This window comes from Leptonychotes weddellii, chromosome 15 (assembly GCF_054177405.1).
Source record: "Leptonychotes weddellii isolate Sample4059 chromosome 15, ASM5417740v2, whole genome shotgun sequence".
Taxonomy (NCBI): Eukaryota; Metazoa; Chordata; class Mammalia; order Carnivora; family Phocidae; genus Leptonychotes; species Leptonychotes weddellii.
This window is the reverse complement of record NC_138383.1, coordinates 10918778-10926420: the sequence shown is the minus strand read 5'-3', so window position 1 is coordinate 10926420 and position 7643 is coordinate 10918778.

Genomic DNA, 7643 nt, shown 5'->3' with positions numbered 1-7643 from the left:
GATGTATTTGCTAAAAGTCCTCAATGATAGTATATTGTGTGAAGAAATGACACATAAAAGGCATGATGTTAGATTATTGATAATAAGGCAACTGTGTCACGGTTGCTTTTGGCTTTTCTAAAACATATTTTGACACCATAAATACACTGGGCTTAAAACATATTTTGACACCATAAATACACTGGGCTTATATTAATGAAGATTTAATGCCTCTGAGATTTTAAAGAAACTTGCACAGAGCAACTTTGCAAAGGAAAGCACTGGTAGGGGGCAAGTTTAACATTTTTACTAATTTTACTAAGTTATGTTCTATCAAGACATTTTATTGCCTTGGAAATAAGACACGATTGTAAGCTTTTGTTTTCCTATGGCTTCAGAGCTCCCAGTTAATGAATAAGTACTGCAGGGAGCCAATCTGGGAAGAGAGTTTTGCCCACATACCCAGATTTTTTTTTTTAATGAAATAGGGAAAGAGAAAATGAAAGAAAGACAATTAGGAAGGAAGGAAGAGAAAGAAGTAATAGAAAGAAGCCAAGACAAAGAAAGGTGAGAAAGATTTTTAAGACAGTAAAGGCAAGAGGGAGAGAAATAAAGGAAGAAAGAAGAAAGGAAGGGAGAAAGCAAAGAGAAGGAAGAGGGAGAGAAGGAGGAAGGGAAAGAGGAAAAGAAAGAAAGAGGAACGGAGGGAGGAGAGGAGGGAGGGAAGGGAGGGAGGGAGGAAGGAAGGAAGGGAGGGAGAGAGGGAGGGGAAGAAGGAAGGAAGGAGGGAAGGGAGGAAAGGAAGGAAAGTTCTGTGGCCTGCATGTTGATAAGTTATTCAAGGGAAGGGTTCTGGCAAACTTCACGTAGGCTCAAAGGTCATTTAGGAAACGCATTTTTGGGGCGCCTGGGTGGCTCAGTTGGTTAAGCGACTGCCTTCGGCTCAGGTCATGATCCTGGAGTCCCAGGATCGAGCCCCGCGTCAGGCTCCCTGCTCAGCAGGGAGTCTGCTTCTCCTTCTGACCCTCCCCCCTCTCATGCTCTCTCTCTCTATCTCATTCTCTCTCTCAAATAAATAAATAAAATCTTCAAAAAAAAAAAGGAAACGCATTTTTAATTAAGCTTATCTGAATCAATCAAAAGACTTAACCTTAATTTAAAGTTAGTTATTCTGGGACTTTAAAATGTGAAGGAAGCTGAGCTACCATCTTCTGAGTCCTCCCCATTTCTAGGCAGAACTGTATCCAAACCTATGCCTGCAAGATAATTCTTGAATTGTTATTCTTTCCATCATGGTCCAACACTGAGATACTCAACTGTTCTCTCACAATTACTGAAGGTACTGAAGAACAAAGCAGCATGTAACACTCTGGCTGAAGAAATGTTCCTCATGCCATTTTTCTCTCTCCTACTTGACTGTTGATTACTATTAAAGGCAAATATTTAAGATACCTGCAGCAGGGACATTTTCTTAGAACTCTGCATACTTTTAAAAATGAAATGTGTCAAGTGTTCAGCTTTCTTTTGTCTGTTTCTCCATGCATTTAACATGTGTTGGGTTTTCCATTTAAGGATCAAAAATATTTTCTTAATTATGAGCATACTATTCTTGAACTGTGGTTTAGAATATTTTTCTCTTGGAAGGAAATTTGGTTCCAACTTGGTTATTGGAAGATCCAGGGGCAAAACAGGGGGCTAAGAAGAGGGTGTGGAGAATGGCACTGGGTACCATACCTCCAGCCATTGAAGGTTTCTGGACACCCTTTTGTGGCGTGTCCTCTGAATGACTATATCGACACAACTCACCTTTAAAAAGTTAAACCTCGGAAATAACCAAAGAAATCCATTGACTAAGATGGAGCTCAGGGAGAACGCTTTTTGTGCTCACCACTATCACATCAATGTCACCAAGCACCCCTGATACTTGTTCTAGATGAGCAAACTGGCTATGGGCATTCTTGAGTCACTCAATGACAAAAGAATGGACTAAATCTTCTCTCTGATTGAGTATTGTTCCCAAAAAGAGTTTTGTAAAGGAAGATATTTTGCCTTGCATTAATATTTCTGGAAGTGAGAAGTTGGGAGTCTGGAAGCATCCAGAGAATTAGATTTGTTGGCCTTAGGGTTGAGTCTACATGATGGATTCCACTCATGCTCTATTTACTGACCTGACAATCCCCAGGGCAAGGTTCAGATTCATCCCCTCTAAATCAACTCCAGTTCTCTCCCAAATGCCTGGTCCCCAGGTTGGAAGGACAGGTTTGCCCAAGGGGGCTCCCTTATTAGAAATTCGAACCTCTACACTCAGCTCTTTTCATCAGCAAGATACCTCTGTAGAGGATAAATGGCTCGAACTGGTCCCACAATTAAAATGGGCTTCTGCAGTGCTTCTCATATTTTCTGTGGTTATTTTTAAAAATCTTTTAAAATTTTGTTTTAGTTTTAATTTTTAGTCCATCACAGACGAATACATGGTCCCACTGCATAAGACTTTTAGGCAGTTTTCACCAGTGTGACATTGGACAGCTCCAGAAATTCTAGACACTGTCCAGCAAGACCAATCCATTGATCATGTGCTTGGATGTTATGACAAAGTCAGATTGCTATAAAAGTTTCCAAATATTCACTCTCAGTTTCTGTATGTACATGATCAGGAACAGTAACAACAGTTCATGGACCAATGTCTGTTCAAGGACCATACTTGGCCTTGGTTTAGAGTAAACATTCTCAATAGAAGGTATAATTATTATTTTAAGGGTCACCAGTTAACTTTGTTACTTATAATAAAACGGATGTGCAATATTGTTGATGAAGGATGCAGTCGTAATGGTAGAGAACACAAAAGTTTATGATCTGGGTCTCCATTTTAATCAGTGGATTGGCATGAATTCCAGTCATCTCTGTAAAAGTGTCAAGTCATTCATTAACTCCAAGTACTGATACATCATGGACAGTTGTGGCAATTGTGAATTATTACGGTACTTGTGGGTTGTAATTTTGAGACATAGCTGGGTTTTTGTGGGGCTTTTTTTTTGCCCATAAATAATTATTTTAATTAGAAAGAGGAAAAGGAAAGAAAAAAAGTGCGAACAAGAGTAATGTTATTTATATTAATATCACACTGGACATTACTAAGTTCTAAGTATTATTTTAAGCTAAAACACCAGGTTTATCTTTGCTCATTCTTCAATAAGGCACACATTCTCACTTTGCTGAAATTATCTGTAGGGCAGCAATATGAGGAAAAACTCAACACTTATTTAAAAAAAAGTTCATTATTTTGAAAAATTATGTTAACCTACTTTATTCATTTATTCCTGTAATATGACCAATTTTGCTATCTTTAACATGACTATTTTGTTACTTGTAGGCTTATAAAATGCTTTTGGGAATACCATGCCCACCCCCTCAAAAGGCTGTCCTATTTCTATTTCTTCCCTCCAACCCCAATACTAAAAAAAAAAAAAAAAAACCATCTCAATTGCATGCAGGGATGGATGATATCACTTAAGCATTTCCCATGGCAGTATGTTGCAAGCTATAAATGTCATGTCATGTTTTGCAGCAGGATCTATCACTAGATCTGGGGGGCAGTCATTTTCCCAACCACCTAGAGTCATTAGAGGAGTATGAATAGCTTGGTGGCTCTTCCTTCTCTTGGTCTATTTCAAACCTACTGAGACTTCCTTCTGAGAGGCTGGAGGGGCCATTGAATGGGTCTTGGTACTTCTTCCAAAGAGTGCTTCTGCAGGGATGCGGGACGAAGCTAGAAGCTTGCTGGGCCTGACAGTGGTGCTTCATGCATGGGTCTTTATGTATGACACATCTTGGAAGAGATAGCTGCAGTAGATTCTGCCCTGAATATAATTGGTATCTGAAATAGGAGTTCATAGTGGGAGTAGGGGAAGAGGGTCCCAGCTGGACATTCTAATCTGAAGAAGCTGTTTCTCTCCTCCGCATACCTACTTCTCTCTTCCACATACACAGCAAGCTTCAGGGGATGTTGGAAGGATATTAATGAGTTCAGGATCCATAAAGGATTTAGGGATGCTCGGACGGGAGTTCCAAGGGTACTTAGCTACTTCATAGGCTTATCGAGTGGATGCTCTGAAAATGGAAAGCCCTCCATGATAATGATTGGCAAGCTCCTTTGTGGTTCAGCTTCCTCGTCTGCAGAACAGGGATAATAGCATATATCTCACTGGGGTGTTGGGGAGATTAATGTGAATCCTGACCTGCTTTGTGCTTTCATATTCAGGAATAATTTTTACAATGTAGTAAAACTGTACTGCAAGATGAATCCTGTGGCTCAGACTTTTCTTTGTGTCTCCCCTCAATGTGGAGGTTAAAGTGAAGATGATACTCTTAACTTAAAAACTGACAAAGGAGAAAAAGGAATGCCTCCCCCCACATTTTTGTCTTTTTTCAAATGCAATTGTTCAAATTGCATGAGAACGCATCTGTTATTTTAGCCTCTGGGGAGAGGAAAATCAGAGGAATAGGGCCACAGTCACAGAGTACCTCTCACTAAACCTCTAAGGAGAGTGTGCTATTTAGGATTACGTTGCTCCACAAGGGACAAAAGGCCCCAAATAGCAACATCTCCAACAGCAAAGTTTAATTTTGCTTTTCTCTCATGAAGAGTCTGAAGGTTGACTGACTGTCTACATCTGATAAAGTGTTCACTCGCTCCACAAATTTCTCCAACACTGAGACACCTTCTAGTTCACTGCCTTGTCAACTCCTACGGATCTTGAGGTCTCCAAGACCCTTTCAGGAGTTCTGTGAGATCAAAACTGTTTTTGTATGACACTAAGATGTCATTTGTCTTTTCACTCTCATTGTCTCAAGGGTGAGAGTCCTCTAGAGGGCCCATGATATGTAATGATGTTGCTCTGAAAGCTAATGGAGTATGTGCTCATATACATCTGAGTTTTTAATTTTTCTGTTTTAATTTCTAATGCTATAAATGTCAATAAATATAACCGACACACATAAAAGCTTTTTGTTAAGCTTTAAGAATGTTGAAGAGTGCAAATGGAGTCCTGAGACCAAAAAGGTTGAAGACCACTCTCCAGTGGGATGGCCCTTGTCCTCATGGACCCAAAGTGTTGCCTTAGTTCTGACCATCCATGTCTGCATTCCAGCAGTGGGAAGGAGAAAAGGGGGGAGGATGAAAGCACACTCCTTTCCTTTAAAAATGTTCCCAGCATTAGCACATACCACTTCCTGTATTTCATTGACTAGTGCTTAGCCAACTGCAAAGGAGGAAGGTCAATGTAGTCTTTAGACCACATGCCCAATTTAAAAGAGGGGCTGGGGAGGAGATCCTATTCCTGAGAAAGTAGGCGAGAAAGTCTATTAGCAGCCTCGGCTACAAGTGAAAAGTGCAAAAACAATATTCTTGCTCTTGAGATGTGGACCCCCCATCTGCAGAGCACAGATGGCCCTGAAGACTCTTGTGTATCACAAAGGCCTAACCCCCACACAGCTGGCCACACGCGCTGCTTTAATTTTCGCTCTCCTCCAAAACTTGGCTTGACCTGTGAGATGGTCTTGAAAGCTGAGCTCAAGAGACCTTTGTGACTTAATACAGATGTCCGAGTCTCTGCAGCCAAGTAAGGGCTGAAAAAGCGTTGTTATTTCTGAAAGGGGATCACAGCAGAGCATAGCAAGAAACAACTGGAGGTGAAAAGCCTTTCGTGTGGTAAGAAACCTGGAAGAAAAAAAGCAGTGAGTTAACTAGATCCCAAGCTGGTTAACAAGTGGGAACAGGGTTAATGAGGCCAAGATTGAGGGGTTGCCTTGGCCCCGATGGACCAGATCATTTTGCTCAGACTCAATCTTTAACCCCTAGAGAGCTAGAGAGCTGCTGTTGATCACAAAACAACCCAGACAGAGAGGCAGGGGTGGTTCACCTCGAACCATCCACACACTGGAAAATCACCTCGTCTGTGCTGTTGACGATGGGTCTGGAGAATGATCTCTGCCTTGACTACTCCAGCTAACTGGCAGGTCTATTCCAGAAGTCACACGGGGCTACAGGGGGATGTCTGTGTCAGTGGTCACAAAATTTTATACGCAGAATTCTCTTTCTGCTCATTGATCCCGTGCAAAGCCCTGAGTCCTTTGGCCTGGAAAGAAAACCTAGTTCACCCTTGTTTTGTTTCCCCTTTTGCTAATATTCTTTCTTGAGGTTCTCATGAAGAGTAGCTAAAATGGATTTGGTTCTTTGCATTACAGAGCATACTTCCTGGCACAGGGTGGGCACTCCGAGAGTATTTGGGGCTGAGAACGGACATTTCTTATTTTGCAATCTTACCATTTTCCCTCTGCTTTCTTTTTTCTTTTTCTTTCTTTCTTCCTTCTTTTCTTTCTTTTTCTTTCTTTCTCTCTTTCTTTCTTCCTTCCTTCCTTTCTTTCTTTCTTTTTTTTTTTTTTTTTTTTTACCAAAGATGAATTACCGTCCCTGAACCTCTGGACTGATCTCTGCTGTGACGCAGAGATTCTTCCCAAATGGTCCCCAGGGGCCCAGAGCAGGGCACGCTTCACCACACACTCAGGTAACATGCCTTTCTTTCCACCAACCTGTCCTAGCATCGACAGGCCCTCCATGGGGATTTTGAGCCAATTGTTTGCAAAACCCGAGTCTCAGGGACAAAGAAATTTGAGTGTGGGTTGTGCAGAGCTTGACATGATAGAAGCCAAACGGCAGAGCAAAAGCAGCAAGCAAAATGCTTTTAGAAATTCCAAGCTCGAACTTGCACAACAGTGGGTACAGGCTGCAGGAAACAAAAAAAAAAAAAAAAAAGGAAGACAAAAGCAAGTGGTTTCCTTTTGGCTTTGGGAAGGAATGGTCATGACACAATGTCTCCCTCCTTCGCAACCACATCTAAACAACGCTGGGCACCTCGCTCAGGGAGCACAGGGTTCCGCTCTGCAAACCAACCCCTTCTAGCCTGTTTCAAAAGTTGTCTTTCAACCTGGACCATTCAATTCGGTCTTTATTCCCCGGCTTTTATCCATGTGACTAAGGCAGTGCTCTCTGGAGAAGAGAGGAAAAAAATCAATGGCTGACCTGCCTACAAACCACCCTCGGTTAACCTGGCTTAAAAGGGAAGAGCAGATTGCTCGCAGCCTCCCCTTGGCCTCCACTCACACTTGACTCCTCTCCAGAAGAAAACATGTCAGGACTTTGCAGTGCAGAGGGAAAAACCAGGGACCCATCTGATGAAAGAACATCCCCAAGGGCCTTGGTTGCTTTCGGAAACGTACGCTGTGGTACAACGTGGAAAATGAGGTCACATCACTTTTATGGATGGACAATACCTTCCTGGCCTCTGGCAAGTGCACCCAGTAGTTGCTGGTGGGGCCACCCCGAAGCAACACGGTATCTCTACTCTCTTTCAGGCAAGTGATGCCTCTTAGAAATCGTGTCATACAGCAACAAAGGATACGGGTGCTCAACTCAGACAGCCTGGGGGCCATTCCCGGCAAGGTCATTCTCTGGCCACGTGACTGTGGACTGGAAATTCATCTCAAGGAAGACTCGGTTTCCTCACCTGCAAAAGGGGTAATAGCAGTCCTTCCTTGACAGGTTTGCTGTAATACGTAGAGTACGTATCCCAGGACCCTGGCCTGACAGGACTCCATCCACACGACCG